Genomic DNA, 18339 nt, shown 5'->3' on the forward strand with positions numbered 1-18339 from the left:
AATTTGTTTTCCAAAAATTATATTTTTAAAAGAAAAAATACTTTTCGCGAACCAAACGAGCTCTAACATTTCTTTGCAATATAATAGTTTCATCTAATCTCCATTAAATGGATGTCAAGAAATAGTTGTATGACGATCTTATGCATGAAACTGAAAAGCTCCACAGCGGCGATGCCATCGACGCTACACTCCGCATCAGCGCTTGCTCTTAGAACGCCACCCGCTCCGGCCTTTCTCAATCCAGTCGATCCTGCGAACCGAAGTTTTCACCAAACCCGATGCTTCACCTACTCCACCAACAATATCCTTACTATGATCTGGTCGGTGGTCACCAAATCTATTAGTAGGTTTAGTTTACGAAGTATTGCTCGAACATGGACTCTTTTAAGGGCACAAATCTCTTGAGAATGTATAATGATATGAGAGAGAGAGAGAGAGAGAGAGAGAGAGAGAGGAAAGTGTGTATAAAGGAATATTGCCTGAGGTGTCTTGGTGATAGCATTATTTCATTCGGGCAAGAAGTAATTAAAAAAATATATATACCAGGCCTCTCTTGCATACAGGGGAAGCAGCACCAAATAACAGGAGTCTTCTCTGAAAACAAGATCTTAATTATATGCGAAAATAAATTGAGATGGTCAAAAGTTAATTTTTCTTTTACTTGTTGTCATAAGAATTTTCATATTATTGTGCATTAGATTGTATTATTAGGAAATAGTTTAATAATATATTCCCACCACTAGCCGTTTCCTGTCAGCCATTGTTTAATTGGCCAGATCGGCCATGGATTCGTACGTACGCCCCGTGCGCACACGTACGGGAGCAAGGTTTGGTTTATCTAGTGGACGGCCGAGATTAAAGAAAGGGAAGGATATGGACGAAGATTCGAGTCACCCGTGCATGATGACGCGCATTCATGGCGGTACGACTAAAGCCCAGCAGGGATAAGCGAGTAACGCCTTGGTCAAAACTGAGACCAGGCCAGCCGAAAGGGAGCGTGATGGGCTCGGCTCGTTAAGTATGGGACGCCAGTTGAATTGCTGAAAGCCTCGTCAGCGGTACCATGCAGCCGTTTCCCGCGATGCGGAAAACGATCCAATGCGGGAAATGCAACGGGCTAACGGAGATCCAGTAACGGCAGTTAGTTAGCCGCAATGGTATTCCGTACGGGAAACGGACGTGAGGGGCTGCGGGGGAGAAGGGAGGAGGAGATATTATCGAGTAGTAGTGGGGACTGCGGAAGGAGAGAGAAAAAATGGAAACGGAAACAAAGGAGAGAGATCGCGGCCACGATAAGCCGCCGCGTGTCCACATGCCAGCTGTATGCAAGCAACCGCCTGCCTGGAAGAAGCGGGTGCGCCCCCAACCCCTCAACGCCCTATAACCGGTCACCCCAACCGGCTCCTCCCGGTCACACCTCTTCCCTCACTTATATAGTCCTCCCCTCCTCCCCACTCAACCTCGTCTCTCTTCTGCCCTTCGCTTTCTCATGTTCTTTGCCGCTACCAGCTCGCCTCCTCCTCCCTAACGAAACTCGAAAGAAAGAAGGGAAGAAGAAGAGAAGGGGAAGGAGAAGGTTTTCCTTGAGCTAGGGTTTGTTCTATCGATCGATGGCCGTGTCGATGTCGAATAGGAGTAAGGACATGGATCGGATCAAGGGGCCGTGGAGTCCGGAGGAGGACGAGTCGCTTCAGAAGCTGGTCCAGAAGCATGGGGCCAGGAACTGGTCTTTGATCAGCAAGGCGATACCGGGGAGGTCCGGGAAGTCGTGCCGGCTCCGGTGGTGCAACCAGCTCTCGCCGCAGGTGGAGCACCGCCCCTTCACGCCGGAGGAGGACGATGCCATCATCCGCGCCCACCGTCGCTTCGGAAACAAGTGGGCCACCATCGCCCGCCTCCTCTCCGGCCGGACCGACAACGCCATCAAGAACCACTGGAACTCCACCCTTAAGCGTAAGTACTCCTCCGCTGCTGTCGCTCCTGCCGTCGACGACGCCGCCATGGTGGCCGCGGATGATGCGGCGGCGCGGCCTCTCAAGCGCTCTAGCAGCGTCGGGCCGGTCCTCTCCTCCGGCGGTGGGTTCTGCTTGAGCCCCGGTAGCCCATCCGGCTCTGACCTCAGCGATTCTAGCCACCCGTTGATCTCTCCTGTCGCCGCCGCGGCTGCATCGGCGTCCCACATCTACCGCCCGCTGCCGAGAACCGGCGGCATCGTCCCACCGGCCTCATCCACTCACCAGCACCATCATGGCGAAGCCAACCCCGCCGTATCGTCCACCCTCCAGCCCAACAACGACGATCCGGTCACCTCCCTCTCTCTATCCCTCCCGGGATCGGACAAGCCCGAGCCATCCGATCACCACCGAGCTAACCCAGACCAGCTCCAGCTCCTGGCGGCGCCGCCGCCGCCGCCGGAGCAGGCGATGCCGCTCCACCCGCCGCCGCCGCCGCCCCTGGTGCAGGCGATGCCGCTCCACCCGCCGCCTCCGCCGCCCACGATGACCCCCTCCGCTGCCGCCGACGAGCGGAGGCAGCCCCCGGAGGAGGAGAGGCGGCCGGCGTTCCCCTTCAGCGCTGAATTCCTGGCCTTGATGCAAGAGATGATCCGCAACGAAGTGAGAAACTACATGTCGGGACTGGAGCAGAGCGGTATGATGTGCGTGCAACCGCCGCAGGAGAGCATCCGCAACGCCGCCATCAAGCGGATCGGCGTCACCAAGATCGAGTAGTAGTTTAGCTCCCAATGGAAGGATCGACGGAACGAAAGAAGGAATTGAGGATGGAACAGGTCTTCGAAGAAGAAGACCCAAAAAAAAAAAAAAAAAAGCTTCTTTAGATGTTTAGCTCTCTAAGCTTCGCTTTTTCTCTCCCTTCCTATATAATTAAAATCCGCTCTCTTTTCCCCCCCCCCCCCCTTCCCTCCTTTCTTTGCCGACTCTATACAAAAATAAGGTGGATGAAGGGGTTCTTTTTGTACAGAAAAGAGATCAACTCAGGCTTTAATCTGTTGAAGATGTTTAGAAATTAATGAAGAGAAAACAACGGAAAAAAAAGCACTTTCTATTTCCGGCCAATTCTTTCGTCTTTTTTGGTCCCATGTCTTCATTCTTCAATGAGGATAATAATAATAAAAAAAAAAAATCTCCTTTTGGTTCCTTAGTAACGAAGAGACTTTGAATTCCAGAAAAAAGCGAGAGAAAGAGGCAGACTCTCTCTCTCTCATTTGGACTGGTGACTGTTTTGGCATGTGACAGCTAACTGATTCGGTTTCCCCTTCCCCTATAATAAGCGTTTGTTGGGGTCCGTAGTTAATGTTTCTGGTCCGGTGGCAACTTCGTAACCTAACAGAAATAAAAACTAAAAAGAATAAAAGCTGTGGGAGGCTCGAGTCATTAAGAAACCTAATACTAAATGCGTCGATGTCAAAGCTTAATTAATTGAATAGTCCCCGGATTAGCAGTCGCAATCACCTCGAGATGCATGATTATCCGTCGATGACCTGGTTGGATACTTGGTCCTTATCCGCTGGAATAATAAAACGTTCACGGCACGAATCATGAGGGAAATAAAATGATAATTAATTAAGGATGAGATGCATGCGTTAGGAATTGGTTTGGCGACTTTGATTGATGGGGACATTCCTATTTTTGATTGGATTGGAGATTGGTAGTCGTTGCATGCCAGTTGGGTGGTCGATTTCTTAATTACTTTATTTGCTTCCAATGAGCACTAACGCTGATGAGGGCTGGCAGAGATATGTCTCATATGCGACAGTTGGTCTCCTTGCCGAAGAAGAGTCAAATAGTGGACCACGTACCGAAATCATGTCCCCGCGGTGGCCCACCCTCCGTCCATTGGTTTCGAGATTTGTGCAGTGGAATCGCTGTTCGCCGGATGGATGGCGATACGTAGGATTCTTGCCCTTCCAGGTTGGATTCAACCCCGTAAGTCTGAGCGCTGCGAAACTTGCGTACGCTTGCGGGCAAATGTCGTCCACGCGACATAAACCGTATCTTTCTTTAAGATATGTCTGCCCTCTTCGCGTCCAGAGTTGGGAGCCTCTTCGATTGAGGGCACATCCGGTTTGTGGAAAAAAAAAAAAAAAACAAGATGCCTCTTATTTAATTAATTAAAAAAATAAAAAATTATATTTTTATTAAAATATAATTTTTATATTTTATAAAAAAAATTTTTTATAAAAATATAAAAAAATTACTTTTTTGTGCGCCAAAAATCTCTCACTTTTCTATTGTCAACCAAACATGCTAAAAGTACTTTTCTAGACATCCTTTTTTCAAAAATTTACCTTTCAAAAATCATAATTCTAGAAGAAAAAATGCTTTTTGCAAACCAAATAGGCCCTAAGGGTCGCATATGGCTCCCATTGCATGCAGCCAGTTTTGATTACATACATATTGGTCAAACGCTTGGTTGAAAGTATACATATTGAGGTCTAATTAGCTTGGTGGATAAGATTCTATGTGAAGCTTATCAGACATGACCATATCAAATTATGAAGGAGACAACTGAGGGGATGTTTAATATTGTGGTTGGATTTGTGGTCTTGTCTCTCCACAAGTAAGGGAAATACAATATTAAACTTGGTGCTCGCAGAACTTTTATTAGTCTTTACCTTTACTTCCACTCTTCTTAAAAGCATTAAACCTTTGCTGAGAATTACTCCAAATTACAAACAATTTTAGGAAAACAAAAAGATTTCATTATACATATTTGTTCAAACTAGTTCATATTTTTTTATTATTTGAAAATAAAAAGAAAACGCAAAAGCAATACCAAATAAGCCATAATTTTTTTTTTTTTTTTTGATAGAAAGAAAGAGAGAGAAACCCACCAAACTTTAGTTATCTAATTAGGCCTAAACTTTTTTAGATGCACAATCTAAAAATCTAACCAAGAATATCCTGTTGCTGAGCAGAAGAGACTTATGATTGAGACGAATCCTGGTGCACAACAATTTAGCTGATTTTGAGAAAATTCTATACAAGCTAGCTGGGAGGCAGTAAGCACATAAAGGTGCGTCACACTAAAAAGTTGCGTCTTGAGCTCAACTAGTATCCCTCTTCCTTTGATGTCAGTACCTTTCCCACCACCACAATCATTTTATACTAAAGAGAAGTCACCATAATTTGATTAACGAAAATATGGAACTAGCAAAGCCACATGATGAAAGATAGCAAAAAAGACATCCCATTGTCCTAAGGTGACGTATAATGATAGACCTTAATCAGTTCTAAGAATTTCCAATCAAACAAGGCCACCAACGTATCATTAGGTTTGATAAAATTTGCTCAACGCTTTGATCTTAGACTCTAAGCCAAGTGTAGAGGTGATAAGGATCACAATTATGACTTCCACTTGGATAATGTCACACGGCACTACGCCCAGCCCCAAAAATCAGCACGTCAAACATTAGGTATTGTTGGCAGGCAATCCACAGTCATCTTCCTTAAACTGTCTTGTTTAGCTACTTCTGGATGGACAATGATATCAGTACCGAGAGTGACAGAGAATAACCAGTTCCATTCCCCCAATTCCCAAATCATGTCCAGAGTCGACAAGGAAGAGACGAGAAAAGTTGGTGAAGAAGAAATCCTTCCCCTGCAAATAATGGATAGCATGTCTCTAAAGGAGATCCTGGTAGAAAACTACTGACGCAAAAGTCCAGATACAGGAGGTTGCCTCTCTGGGAGTCAATACCAAAACATGAGACAAAAGTCCAGATACACAAGAGGATCATGCAGAAGAACCTGAAATGAGGTCAGCAGAAAAATTGAATAATCAACAACAGCTACTTTAATTCATGTCTGATACAGGAATTGCCAACCAGGGTTTTGAGATTATTTATTTTTAAAAAAAAATCATAGGAGAGAGATTACCACAATTACATAGAGTTCAGGTTTACTTATCCAATTCTGCCCTCATTCCTGTCAATGCAAATAACCTCTTTTGAAAAGAAAAAAAAAGATCTTTTCGAACCAATTTCAGCCGACCCTTTTTAGCGCTTTTCAGAGACATCGTTACTTGGACGAGAGCAACATCAGTGAATCATAGGAACCTTTCTGAATTGAATGATCACATTTTCTCTACTTCCTTTTTCACAACATAGGACAAACAGATCCTTATGCAATTCGGTGCAAGGTAGAATTACATAGACCATTATTAGTAAGATTTTCCATACCTTTAGAATACGGATCCTTCGGCAATACGGGTTCCTCATGCAATGTAAGGTCCATATGGAAATGGCCATGAAAATATAGCAAGTTTTATGAATGCCACTCAGCTGTGTCATAAGATGGCACAGTAAGGAATCCTAAAGGTATATGGTCATTAACCGTGAGACCGTGAACTGCATCCCTGAATGGGGACAAACTTACACAATCCCCAGTTCATTACCAACAACCAACGGAATGCTCAGGGCCAGGCAACCAAATATGTCAGCTTCAGATAAACTAGGTGAAGCAGGGGAGCAGCATAATAGCCACTAATGAAGAATACAACTTTGACCAAGATAGTTAGAATTAAAATACCTTAAGAAATAACTAATTGGGAAACAGGGTTCATATAGCTTGACTTTAATTCAAAGACATACAGATGCTTGTTTTCTATACATAGGTATCATGGCGATTCATTTACAAACATATAAGAATGTATAATAAATTAATTCATCATCAAAAAAAATGAATTATTTTTTTTAAAGCCACTAGGCATATGAGTACAATATAATTCTCAATAAAGTAAAAGATTTCAGTTAATCATAACCATCCATCTGGATATGGATGAAAATGATTGTTATAGATTTTCTGCGAGGTGAAAAAAACGCAAATCCTTGACCCATGTCATACACACGAATAGCTCCAACAGCAAGTTTCATGATTGCAATGATGCTCTCTCTCGCACCCCCCCATATTTCCCTCCTCTATGTTCTATCATGAAGGTTGCTTTGAGGATTATAAAGACTCGATCATTCATCTATTCTTTCAAGCACCCATGGTTTAAACTGGTATTCCTAAGCCGGGAGTTCTAAAAGCTACACAATGGCTCTTTGTTTCTGATGCTTTTGCTATGCATTTTACAATTAACCTCGTGTCCCATAAAGTGATTCACTGCAAAACTGACATAACAGGTCCAGATCATACTATTTTGGGTCATCATCATAAGAGAGAGCCAAATGGAGACAATAAAATAACGCATAGCATGGCTTGTTGATATCCTCTAATTTTATCTCAAGTATAAAAGTTGAATATGTCCCTATAACCTTTACCATGTTTAACATCTAAAAGGAAATAGTGTACCAACAGACTAGCATCATTTATAGACTCTACTCCCAAAGTCTGCATCTAAATGGTATTGCTATTCAAGTACACAAACATATCAGTCATTCTGGAGTGTGTTGAACATTGAACACTGCATAATGCTGTGTCTAAGATATGCATATTGACCGCTCACAAGGACTTTAAAAATAGACTATAACAAAGCCTTCTTCCACATAACATTCTACATATGCCTTTTAAGCTGTTCCATGGCAATCACAGACACTGATCTATCATAAAAAATTTCTTCAGATCTGTTGTTGCTGAATAATTCATTTGGTATGTATCAAGTACTAAAGACAGTGGCAACTAACTACATAACACACATACAGTTGTCAAATAATAGTTTATATCTGCATCTTCATTTACTTTGCTCTGCACAGGTTTAACTATAAATGTCATAAACTCTATTTCCATTCCTGGGAAAGATTAAGTTATTGCAAATAACTGCCATGGGCTATAGACAGGCTATCGGTTTATAGCATCATCTACATGCATTTTTTTCCAAAACTGCATTTTATGTGTATCCTTAGTTTTACTCATCCTGAATCCTATAGTTTACAATGTTACTCCAGAAATTGTAACCATTTAACTTCTCAAGCCAGCATGACACCATTTAAATAAGATGTCCCAAGTTGACTCATCCTGGATAATGGTTAATAATGCACGTGGTACATTTACGTTTCAGTTTTTCTTCATACACATGCTTCTAAATGTTGAAAAAAAAATTATCTGATAAAACTGCAGTATGATTTCCAATGGTCAACAAAACATATTAATAACAGAGAAATGGTCTTGCTTTACCTTAAAGCCTCACTGGCTATATGCAAGTTGTCTCAATATACGTATCATAAATATCCTCCATTTTCTGCATTAGCTGTCATCAAACTCCTGCTTCTTTACATCCATAAAAGTATATTCCATTCACATAATTTAATTTAATGACTTATCAGCTAGATTTACCAATAGATGCCACAACCAAAAACAGCTATCCTTATGCTACTCCACTCATTCAGGTATCTTCTAATCTTCAAGATCTTTTTGAAAAGGCTATTTCAACAAATATGACCCTTCTTTTTTCAACACTGTTTGAGGCATCTAAGGACTTTTCACTGTAGAAAGCAGTAATAAGAAATCCTGCACTCAAACTAGCACCGCACATGTTCATTAGTATGCTGAAAGTGACAAAGATCCTTGCTAATATAATCATATTGTCCACATGAACGAGAAAAAGTGGTGTGGTAAAGCAAGAAGAGAGGATGAACATGAGATGATTGTTTTTGTTTCGCATAATGCATGATTAATAACAACTTGATTGGCAAGCCATAAATACTTCTTTCCTCCCCCTTAACTCCAAAGCAGCCAAGAATTACTCAATTTTACTTTTGCCACCCCTGTTTCACCCAACTCTTTCACTTAACATCCTTTTAGATATTTCTTCACCTGTTATTTGTGTTACTGATGCATCTTCTTGTTACGTATTGTTCTGTCCTGGTTATCCACCTTTTGCTGCACCCTCTGTATTGCCTAAATATGTGATTGGATGGAATGCATGCACCAAGTACCTAATTGTCATCAACTTTAAATGAATTAATCTTATTTCCATTATTTTGGTCTTTAAGACCCAATCCTAGCATAAGGAACCTAGCAACAATAGTTAAGAATCTTCACACTCTTAAACGGAGAAACCTTTAGAGTCTTATTTGTAATTTTGTATGTGAGGAGACCATATTCAGGTAGGTGTATAAAGTCAATACTTACTCTAAAAGCTCGCTTGTGCTAAAGAAAAAGATATGCTTAACTAATTGCTTATGGTTTCACTTGAAAGTATGGCATTGATAATGGTGAGAAGTCCCCTGCAGCAAATGCTTGGCCTCAATTCAAGGCACATGCTTTAGACTACAGGTAGAAATTTTTGGACCAAGGTCAGGTCCAATATGCATAAATTTTAAGCTGACATTAACTTAACTAAACTATTGTTGCTTTCAGGATTTGTACTTATTCCTGGAAGGTGGATGTTTTAGAACTACTCATGTACCACTAGTTCTTGCACAATATCTGTAACAAATTGGCAACTTAAGATAAATCTACAAAATATTTTTTGCAATTTAATCCTAAAATGATGCAAGAGAGATGAGAGAGAGCCAAATGGTTGGAAACTTAAGCACTAGTTCTAATTTTTGTTATAGTCACATTTTCTTTTTTAGAGCCAGTGTTTGAAGCTAGACAAACAGCATATTGCAGTGTGGAGAAGTGAGTTAATAGATTCCTCTTTTATAGCTTTATCTCCTGCATACATTTACCCAACATGGCAAATTTATTTAAAACATTATAGTTTTTTAGCAGTCCTATCCTTGAATTTAAATGTCCAACATGATAGAGAACATATAGAGAATACAATTTTGCTCTACTATAATGACTTCATTAGTGCTGGACATGTCCTCGTCCTTCCAATGTTTATTATTTTCATAGCTTTCATTTGCATAACAGGACAAATTTAAGCTTCTTCTCCAACTAAGGCTTCACGTATTTTGCTCCTATGCAAAACCTAAGATATTCGCTAAACACTTCTTTTGTTCGTGAAACTCGATCTAGTTTTGAATTCCACTGTGCAAGCATTTTGGTGCTCTCATTGATACAATGGTTTAGCTATGTGCTTAAGAACACAAATTTCCAATATTGTCATGGATAGGATATTTCTAACCTTGTGACAATCATAAAATCTTTAATATTGTCACTGCCTGCACCAAATTGGACAGAGTAAATAGTATCACACAAGCATCTCAACTTTGTCATCCGCCCCTCCCCACTTTTTGATGCCAGACAGCAGGGGAAAAGAGGGAGACAGAGAGAAGGAGAGAAGAGGAAGGAGAGAAGAGGAAGAAGAGAGGGAGAGAACTAGGCTTCACACCTAGTCCTAGCTCAAGGCTTCATACCAAGGCTAAAAGAAGAGAATCACAAATCTTAATTCATAGCATAACCCTAAACGATGTACGGTCCAACATATTTATAGACGCAGAAAATGCAAAAAACCCCTAAAAAGAAACTAGTCTCACAAAAGACCCTCAAAATAACGAAATACCAAAAATAAGCCCTAAAGGTTGTCAAATAACGAAATACCAAAATAAGCCCTAAAGGCTGTCAATTAATAAAATACCCTAATAAACCCAAATAAGATAAAATCACTCCCAAAATAAAATCAAACTGGCTGACCATACTCCTGTGGCGACCATAGACCCAAGTAACGGGTCACCTGGCACTGGTGTCCGCACCAGCTCCCCCCGGGTGGGAAGAAGTTGACCTGGACGAACGCAGCTCGGTATAGCTCTGGTAGTACTCCAATAAGTCTGGTCAATCTGTTGAAGCTCCTCGAGCGTGAGCCAAGCGAAATCGGATGCTGATCGTCCTCGCCAACAAACCAAGAATCGCTGGATACCTCCATCACTAGTAAAAATTGTTTGATCGTCTAAAATAACATCAATGTGCTCTTGTTGTGCTCGGTGGAGGGGTAAATGAATCGAAGCTGGTATGGGATCAATAATAAGGGAATCATCGGGCTCAGGAGATGGCTCAACAAAAAAGGTCATCGAGGATTGTTGGTGGGCCCTTGTAAGCAACCAAATCTTCAACATTAAAAGTTGGGCTAATACCAAAATCAAATGAGAAGCCAATAATATAGGCGGTAGTGCCAACCATGTGCAACACGCTGAATGGCACAACACTATAAGCCTGCAATTTCTTAACGATTCTAGGAAGAAACCGCTCAGGCCGAATACAGGTAATTATGTATCTCTAGTTTGAAATTTCTTAGCATGGGAATCAGCTTGCATCTTATATTGAGCATTACGTGCATGAATGCGCTTGTGGATTTTCTAATGCAATGAATGTGTTGTGCAAATGCATGTACAGACTCAAAAATTCTAACATCAGGTGACATGGGTAAGAGATCTGGAGGTTTCCTAGCTTTGTAAACATGCACTACCTCAAATGGACTCATGCCTATGCACCTGGTGACTGAATTATGGGGGTGAACTTCTTGGACAAATAGAGCGGGCACCAAAGATTCGTTAAACACTTCCCGCTCAAATTCAGCAGGATGTAGGATGTGGAGATCATTGTCCTTTGATACTTCACTTCTCTTGTTCTTGTCAGGTGGCTTGGGCGGCAAAGGATTGAGCTTAATCCTTTTGTTCTCGAATACGAAAGAACAAGAATTGGATCGACCAGACATGGTGACATTAAGGTCGAACAACCAGAATCTCCCTAAAATCAGATGTCCTACATCCATCGGAATTACGTCACACCATGTAGTGCCCTTGTAGAAAAGGATGTGAATGGGTACAAGACATCTCTCTTTGATGTAAATAGAAGTTGTGTCAATCCAAGAGACCTTATAGGATTGTAGTTGGAGAACGGAAGTCAAACCTAAGCGGAAGACGATGTTGGACGATATTGCATTAATGCAACTTCCGCTATCGATGACGACCTTACAATCTTTCTCTTCGCACATAATATAAGTATGAAAAATCGAAGTTCTTTGCCAGTCATCAATTTCATTGGGTTGTGCGAGGGCACATTTAACTACACTCATGGTGGACTGGTCAGACTCTCCTTTTGACTGTGCAAGTGAAATAGGTGTAGTGTGGGTGCACCCTAGGGTTTCAGGTTCCTCATCACACTCATTCTCAATTTTCTGAATGTCATTAAGATTCGGTTCATAGACTTGCTCCTCCAAGTCATCTGTGTCATCTTCCTGCTCTTGCTAAGCAATAATGAGAGATTTGTTAGCAGATTGGGAGGCAACGTGACCAAAAACTTGGCATTTATAACACTAAATTTTGAAATGTGGTTTAGGAGGTTCACCAAGGATTCCCTTGCCTTTAGTGTCTCGGCTTGGGACAAGGGCAGTAAGAGAGGGTCTAGGGGTAGAAGACCTTACAGAAGGTTTGGGCCCTGAAGAATTAAGATTCGAAGACACGCCCCGAATGTCAGGGTGTCTCACAAACATGGACTTAGAGACATGCTCATAGTTCAATATGAATGTATAGGCCTGATCTAACGTGGACACACCTCTCGAAGGACAAGTTTCTTCTTGAGTTCATCATTGAGACCTCTACGGAATCGGCTCCTGCTCAGGACCATTCTCTCATCCTCAGTCACATTACATCGCATCATGTATTTATTGAATTGGGCAGCGTAGTCAGTGGCTGATCGGGTGCCTTGTCTCGAGTTGTTCTATCAGTCAAGAAGATCATCTTAATAGCTAATGGGCAGATATTTTTTCTTAATTTTTTTTTCATTTTTATCCAGTCAGTTATAGCAGGTTGACGTCTCCTAGCCAGGAGTTGTTCAGTATTTTGCCAGAAAAGCTTAGCTCGACCGATGAGCTTCATTCTGGCAAACCGGACTTTCTTTTCTTCAGATAAATTATACCACTCAAAGAAGTAGTCCATTTCATGCAACCAGTCTGAAAAGACTTTGGGTCAAAGCGACCATCAAAGGTGGGGGCTTCAACCCGAATGCCTTTCATCACATCTTTATCATGGTCATAAGACTTTCTAGATTCTACATTATGGCAATAACCCCTATCGACATTAGGAACAGAAACCGGTCCTCTGTGACGAGAGTAGGTTGAAGGGTGGCCTGGAAAGGAATTAGGATCAAAATGGCTCTGTCACATAGATCCTAAATGGTCTAGAGTTCATCCTCAATCTCTGGGCCTTTTAAATGGGAGGCACTACCTTCTTTGGATCCCATAATCCTCTGAAGGGAAGCCTCAGCCGAGTCTAGTCGGGCGCAGGTCTGGGTGGACACTGTGGTCAAGTCTTAGACAGTCTTTAGCAAGGCTTTGATGTTGGAATCCATGACAAATTGAAATTCTAACTGGAAGACAACACGACCACTACGAAAGTGCATATAATGAGTGTGCAAAATTGTGCGTGGCCCTACAATGCGAAGACAATGGTGGTTCCTAGGCAGACCTAATACATGAAAATGATGCCTAAAGCGCAATGTATATGCTCAATATAAATGGAAAGCTAATCTGTAGCAGTTGAAATCAAGCTTAGAATTATGTAATAAATGTAGGCAAGCAATTGCAGTCAAATAGTGCGAGTGTTTTGTGTGTTGTAGGGTTGTATGGAGCCTCGAAGAACTCCCAAAGATTAGGTAACCCTACAATTAAGGACAAAGATGGACCACTACAAGAGTTTTAGGATTGTTTGGGGTGTATGTGTTGAATTCATAGTAAACTAAGTCGATAGAGCACACAAGAGATTATGAATGCTGAATTTACATGAACAAAAAGATTTTCTAGTAGGGGAAGGCACCCGAACTGGACCGGGGCGACGATCAGAAACACGGCGCAGCAAGTAGGCTTGTCGAAAGGCGCGAATTGGGTTGGTTTCAACAACTTGTGGGCCTGAGTGGCCTGCAAACTATAGGGGGTGCTGTGTGGTAATGGTATGGTGGGCATGTAGATGAAGAGGAGGGCTTGTGGATTGGGCTTTGAAGCAGTGGGCGGGCCAAATGACTTGGGCCCATAAGAAGTAAGGAAGGGGCGGGCGAGGCGTGGGGCCTGATGAAGCCCACGGTGGAGTCGGCCCGTGCAAGTGTGAGGGGAAGAGAAAACAAACAGGGGCCTTGTTGGGCCCAATGGTTTGGAAAGGGGTGGAGGGGGGCCGGGCGTGGGGACAAAAGGGGAGTTGGGCGATGAAGTAGGGTTTCGAAACCCTCTGGAGGGGAAAGAGGGGTTCGGGCAGGGAGAAGGGACGGAATAGGGGTGTGGACGGAAGAGGTGAGGCGGTGGAGTGGATCGAAGCTCTTTGGTCTCGGAACAGGGACAGGAAGAGGGTTACAGAGGTGGTGAGGGATGGGCGTTTGCGAATCGTGGGGGAAAAGGGGTGGTGGTGCTCGGGCGGCGGTAAGGAAGAGGAGGCGGAGAGCGACGAAGGGGAGGAGGGTAGCAGTGGCGCTCAGGCGGTGATGGCAGAAGCAGAAACGAGAGAGGAGAAGTTTGGACAGGGGGCTTGGCAGCAGAGTTTGGCGGCGGTGGAGACGGCGAGGCGGAGGCAGCGAAGACGGTTGCGGGAGAGTGACAGCAGAGGCGGTGAGGCGGCAAGGTGGGGCGGCGTTGCATGCGAGCGGAGGAAGAAGATGAACAGATACTTTCCTTCTTTTTTTTCCTTTCTTTTTTTTTTCTTTTTTTTTTCTTTTTTCTTTTACTCGGATCTGATAGGATTCGGGTTATCGGGCGTGACCTGCTCTAATAACCTGTTATGGGTCCGTCACGTGCGGGTCACGTGCACTCTTTTTTTCAGCCCGATTGGATTCGGGTTCCTTCGTGGGCTTTGGGGTAAGGGATTACCCGCCCTATGGTGGTGGCCGAAGGTGGCATGCGGCGGCCACGGACACGGAAAGTGGGGACCCCTTCTCGGAGCACGTCCTCCTCTGCTTGCTCAAGGCTTGGCCACGGTTGGCCGGTGGCTCGGGGAGATCCTCACCATCAGGTCGCAAGGCGCGTTTGCTGTGCTCTTGGCGGCGGATCTTGCGATGGTGTTAGAGGCATCGAACGGGAGAGGAGGGTGGATCGTCTTAGGGGTCTTTCCATGGGAACAGGGAGGCAGGGAGGAAGGGTTTCTTTTCTTCTGCGACGGTTCCGGATGGATGCTTTGTTATTAGGGTGGCTCCTTGCACGGGTGCGAACGAAGATCTCGATGCTTTGGCGACGAAGGCAAAGCTCTTGGCTCTGATACCAATGCTGATACCGGACATCAAGGAGAGAAGGGAGACAGAGAGAAGAAGGAGAGAAGAGGAAGGAGAGAAGAGAAAGAAGAGAGGAAGAGAACTAGGCTTCGCACCTAGCCCTAGCTCAAGGCTTCACACCAAGGCTAAAAGAAGAGAATCACGTATTTTTATTTATAGCATAACCCTAAACGATGTTCGGTCCCACATATTTAAAGATCCAGAAAATGCAAAAAACTCCTAAAAAGAAAATAGTCTCACAAAAGACCCTTAAAATAACGAAATAACAAAAATAAGCCCTAAAGATTGTCAAATAACGAAATACCAAAATAAGCCCTAAAGGTTGTCAAATAACAAAATACCCTAATAAACCCAAATAACATAAAATCACTCCCAAAATAAAATCAAATTAGTTGGACCATTCTTCTGCGGCGACCGTAGACCCGAGTGACGGATGACCTGGCACTGTGTCGGCACCACTTTTTCCCTATCTTGTTTCATTTTATATATACTCTTTCCTAAAATGAAATAAAAGAAACAAGAGAAAGAACTTCCTTAAGATGTAAATTCTCATTAAGATCACAACAAGAAAGAAATGAAAGTGCAAAGGGGACACTGTGAGCAAAAGCATCATGAGGATGACTATTCTCTTATAGAAAATGCCTTGCTGTTCACCTACCTGATCTTCCTTACACTTGTGAATAGCTTGCTGCCCAGTAATTGGTGACCGTTGAAGAATGAGTCCTAATTATCTGACAGAGTTCCTTTTTGCGCTTAAAGAATTTACTCAACTGATGATAGAAGCAATTTCCCAGTTTCACTTAAAAGAATTTTTAATTTTTAATTATCTCAACACGCTGAAAAATTATAGTACTTATTGGAAGTAAAAAAAGCTAAAGAAAACAATAGATCAGCACACTACATGTTGACACGAAATGTCAGTAAGACAAAAGGAAAATTTGATCATTCAACACACCTCACTAGCAATCAGCAAGATCTCTTTCACCAAAGGTTAAAGGAAGCAAACTATATTTGCATACCATGCATACAAACAGCAAACAGTAGATATCATCAAATTACTTGATGCAAAGATTTAAAGAAACAATCTTCAAATGCTTTTCGCCGAATTCACAGCCAAAATTTAAACTTTTAGACTGTAACGTGTGCAAATCCCCTGTCATCCAAAATCATCATCAAGATTTATACTTCTATAACGACAGAAAAACTACATACCTCGAATTGATGCCAGGGACAAACTCCCAACCATGTAGGCATCTTTTTCGACAACCTCTGTCCTCATTCTGATCGCAGCTGTAGTCCATAATTCCAACTCATCGACGCCGACCCTGAGTTCCGAATCTAACCTAATACAAAGCATATCTCTCGGCCTTAACCAAATAGGTTTGCTCCAGTGCTCCTATGACACCACCTCCACGCCCATTGGTGCCCTAACCTAGTCTTCTGCCCCATAAATATATAGAGGGAGGATGGGGTTCGTGGAGTTGGAGTTGTTAAGGTCGAGGAGGAGATCGCAAGACCGAGGGGCGGCGGCGGATGAGCAGCGGAGTAGTCGGAAATCCGGCGCCCAGTATCGGAAGTGGCGGTGCGAGACGTATAGGGTTTGATGCTGGGGTTGGGACCGGAATATGGAGGACGCAGAGGGGCAGGTGAAGACTTAAACGTCATATTTTCTGTTTGAAAGGGATTTATATGCAAAACAACATTGCAAACGGATTGGAGCATGCTTGTCCTCCACCTAACCTGGTTCCTGGCGACATTATCTTCACCGCATTCTGAAAGCATCAACATCGAGGACGGCGGCGTCACCCCCTCCCAAAAATTTCCCAACGCTTCTCATCTGGCTTTGTCTTACCATCAATTATTGGGGTGTGTTTACGCCCACCAAAAGGTTGAAATCATAAGATCACCATAGTCCATCAGATCTACCATTTAATCGCCATGAAAGCGGCTCCCTGCAATGGATCAAAGAAAAAAGAGTCTACTCCTGGCTGGAAAATTAGTGCCATTATGCAGGGTAATTGACGCGACAATGGATCATCAAGCCTTCTAGAATCAGAGAATGGGTGAGGATGGTGATTTTTTTTAGAGGGCAGAGATCCAAATTGACAACTAACAATATTTCACTTCGAAATGGTGATATTGTTAGTTTTGCTCAAGCGAGCGAGAGAGAGAGAGAGAGAGAGAGATTAACTTGATTAACATCCATTATACAATGCCCATTTACTGGCACATGATGCATTGTAAACTTTTAGGGAAAAGTTAAAATAAAATTATATGCATGCTATCTGATATTTCACTAATTGTTAATAAAAATATTACTTATAATTTAAGTTAATTATTATTATTTTCTATTATGATTATTGATAGTTGATTTATATGAAAATATACCTTTTGCTACTCTTTTATAGTACAAATATTGTTAGTCGATTCATTCTCAAAAATATCATTTGTTTCTATTTTCATATGAATGATCATTCCTTCAATGTATGAGTGAAATTATCATGTCTTCAAATCAAGGAGTCGTAGTTTCAAAAGAATTATGGTTCTTTTCTTTATTATCATACCAAGCACTTGAAGGAGGTCGGCTTGGAATTCTCATTCCATTCCAAAGCTGTGTAAGGAACCAAATATGGTGTAAGATGGTACTTGGTTTATCTAAGTGTAAAGATTTGTATGAGCATGTATTTATTTCCACACAAGTTATGCATTGGGTAAGCCTTGGCTATTTATATAAGACCAAAGAATTAAAATAATATTTTTTTGTTAGCTTTTTAGAATGAGGTTCTTGGTTGTTACAAATGATATCAAAGTAGACATGGACGATGATCCATATAGACTAAAAGACATTACAACATGGGTCTATTTGAATTGATCATGGTGTTTGTGATTGAATTTTGGGTACTTGTGAAAGAATTTGGATTCTTAATCTTGCAGGGATGTCAAAGCTTAAATAAGTATATAAAGTGGGTAAATTTTGGATACTTATACAGGGATAAAAAACCCAAGTAACATCTCACGGTTAGCTTTTTTTTTTTTAGGTAATTTATTGGTTGTTATAAATGATATCAGAACAGACTCGACTTATGATCCATGTGAAGTAGGAGATACTAAATTATAAGTTCATTTAGGTTGGAGTTGGGGTTGTATCTTTCATGCAAAAGAAAGATTTACCTTCTTTTGTGTGAATCCACTATTAGATCATCTACTAGTCGCTCTGAGATTACTGCAAGCGGATGAATGACGG

The 18339-nt window shown here is 42.2% G+C and overlaps 1 long non-coding RNA gene and 1 pseudogene across 1 annotated transcript; one reads left to right on the forward strand and one right to left on the reverse strand.

Moving 5' to 3' along the window:
• Positions 1 to 1448: 1448 nt before the first annotated feature.
• On the forward strand, positions 1449 to 3074 carry LOC103722437 (transcription factor MYB44 pseudogene; annotated as a pseudogene).
• A 3459-nt stretch (positions 3075 to 6533) lies between these two features.
• LOC148714671 (uncharacterized) lies at positions 6534 to 17275 on the reverse strand. The gene is made up of 2 exons (XR_016399218.1): positions 16308 to 17275; positions 6534 to 15592 (listed from the first exon to the last, which is right to left on the reverse strand). It is a non-coding gene; the product is annotated as an uncharacterized LOC148714671 (long non-coding RNA).
• Between the last annotated feature and the right edge of the window lie 1064 nt (positions 17276 to 18339).

This window comes from Phoenix dactylifera, chromosome 2 (genome assembly GCF_051530095.1).
Source record: "Phoenix dactylifera cultivar Ajwa chromosome 2, Ajwa_hap1_PhDact_Kaust_v1.1, whole genome shotgun sequence".
Classification (NCBI taxonomy): domain Eukaryota; kingdom Viridiplantae; phylum Streptophyta; class Magnoliopsida; order Arecales; family Arecaceae; genus Phoenix; species Phoenix dactylifera.